This window comes from Eptesicus fuscus, chromosome 5 (assembly GCF_027574615.1).
Source record: "Eptesicus fuscus isolate TK198812 chromosome 5, DD_ASM_mEF_20220401, whole genome shotgun sequence".
Classification (NCBI taxonomy): Eukaryota; Metazoa; Chordata; class Mammalia; order Chiroptera; family Vespertilionidae; genus Eptesicus; species Eptesicus fuscus.
Genome location: NC_072477.1, coordinates 93,394,268 through 93,396,909, shown reverse-complemented (window position 1 = coordinate 93,396,909; position 2,642 = coordinate 93,394,268). Strand labels below are relative to the sequence as shown.

The 2,642-nt window shown below is 42.1% G+C and overlaps 1 pseudogene; it reads right to left on the bottom strand.

The window, feature by feature from the left end:
• Nucleotides 1-590: 590 nt before the first annotated feature.
• Nucleotides 591-1,765, bottom strand: LOC103294063 (hsc70-interacting protein-like; annotated as a pseudogene).
• Nucleotides 1,766-2,642: the final 877 nt, after the last annotated feature.

Sequence of the window (2,642 nt, the reverse complement as noted above, 5' to 3'; positions counted from 1 at the left end):
ACACAAGTGACAAAAATGATTATTTAGATGTGATTCTGTGAGTCCATTTTTTATTTATCAAACGAGTAAAGATTAAAAAATAATAGTTAACTCTAAGGTACATCTGATGCAGGAAAACAAGCCCTTTCTTGTACTCCTGATGAATGGGTAAATTGACAAAATCCTTTTAAAAAATTGTCAATATATATATCAAAAGAGTCCTAAAAATACTCACACCCTTTGCTCTAATAATGTCATATCATGAAGTAGCTGTAGAGGTGCAGACCAATCTATAAAGACTGGAATATTCACTGCAGCATTATTTATAATACTGAAAAATTGAAGGCAAGTTAAATGTTCAACAGACAGCAATCATTAACAACATTTGCCAAGAAAATGGAATATTACACAGCTAGTGAAATTGTGTTTTCTTTTCTTTTTTTTTTTAATAAAGAAAAAGTAGGGATTAACACACCCTTTTATTTTTATTTGTTTAAAAATATTTTTATGGTTTAAAAGTGTTTAAAGTTTGTAATTCTTAGTAGGAAAACATCATCTGAATGAATTTCATCCATTGGGTGATCTAAGTTGCTTTTCCTTCAGTGAGGGCTTTATTTGTCAGAGAGGCACTGTGCTTGACCTCCAAATTTGGCTGACAATTTACTGATGAGATTCATAACTTTTGTGTGCCTCTGATAATTTGGCATTTTTGCAGGGTTCTGGGCCACATCCTGGAAGTCCACCATGACTTCTGGATCCTGCATGGCTGCTAGAACCTCTGGATCACTAAGAATTTCATTGAGCTCAGGAATCCCTGCCATTCAGGCATGCCCCCTCCCAGTCAGGCATGCCCCAGGAAAGCCACCTGGAAAAGAGACACATTGAGCTCCTGATTGTCTTCAGGCTTCTTCTTCCCTCTGGACTCTCTCATGTTCTTCCGGAGCCTTCTTAACCCTTCCCAGTCTTTCTTTGATCACTCACTCTTCACATTTTTGCTCATACTTTCTGGATGTTCTGCAATTTTCTGGGTCCTTGGTTGAACTTCCTTCAGCAATGCGCCAGCATCTTCATCATATTCCAACTTACATGCAAGGGCAAGGCCATGGGCTGCTTCTTTGCATGGCCCAGAAGTCTGTGCGCTTTCCCTCACCACTTGTCAGGCTGAGCTGAATCAGGATCATTTCAATTGCTCTGCCACAGTCTCTGATGGCAGCATTTGGCTTCTGTAATTTGGTGAAGACTCTGGATCTCTTGGCATACAGAATGGCCAAGTGAGGATTCAGCTCTTTGGCATCTGTGAACAAGTCAACGGCTTTCTGTAGTTCACTGTCATTTAGGGCATAAGTGGCAGCCTGATCCATCATCTCCTCGATTATCTCTACATTTTCATCTCCCATTTCTTGAGGGACGTGGTGTCTGGTCCAAGCACACCTTTGCTGTCAGTTTCTAGATCACTTTCCTCACGTGATGGTTTCTCTGTTCTGTGTTTTCCTGCCCTCCTAATATCTCTTTTCTCTTCCTTGATATTTTCTTCTGATTTAGTTTTATGAATAGCAGGTGGTGATTTACTCCCCTTTCCTCCCCCCTCCCCCCCGCCCCCGCACTGCCCTTTCCCCTCCCCCTCTATACTCACTCCCTCAGGAAGTGCATTCCCTGTGTGCAGAGCGCTGGAATCCTGCTTACACCTTTTCAGGAAGGCCGGAAGCTCGCTCATGGTCTGGAGGTGGAGGGCACGGCTGAGGCCCCATTCCAGGCCCAGGTGCTCCAAGGGGGAATGGGAAATCATGTTTTCAAAGAATATAAATTGACAGTAAAAATAGATACACTTGTGCCATTTTTGAAAAAAACAACAACCACACATTATGTTTAGAAATAAACAGGAAGGGGAGGGGGGTGGGAGAGGTCAATGGGGGGAAAAGGGAGACATATGTAATACTTTCAACAATAAAGATTTATAAAAATAAAATAAAACAGGAAGAAAACATGCCAAAATGTTAATAGTGGCTATCACTGGTTGATGAATTGCAGCTTTTAGATTTTGCTATCTTCCAGATTTTCTAGAATAAACCTGTCTCATGTGATGCAGAGTAGAAGTAAGAATGAAATGGAACTAAGTCACAATGTTTATTTCAGTAAGCTGAAGAGCACTGCCCACATGAACTTTCGTTATATTTATTGTTTATCACTGAGTCAGACAATCCAAAGACCTTTAACTACAATTCAAGTCCCTTCTTGATGGGTTCCCTACCTACTTTTCTTTTTATTTCTTTTTGCTCCCAGCTCATCCTCTGGCCCTCCAGACTCAGACCTCCTGGTCCCCAGGCCCTTCTGCCTATCTGGAATTTCCTCAGTGCTGCTCCCTGCACATCCAGGCTCCTGTGGTCACCTCTGTTGCAGAAACATCCTCCCAACCCAGCCTCTGAACTCCTGCAAGTCTTTCTGACATTTCCCTGTCATCTAACTGTCTTCTGTGGCTGCCTGTTTCTGAAACTAGACTGCAAGTACCCGCAGAGCAGCCACCGTGTGCCATCTGGTACAGTACTGGGTACACGGGAGGTAGTCTAATACCCAGCCGTGCTCAATAAGTATTGCTGGTTATCTCATTCCTAATCTAATTGTGGCAATACTGTTTACCACTGCTTGGAAAACATGTTTTGGTATGT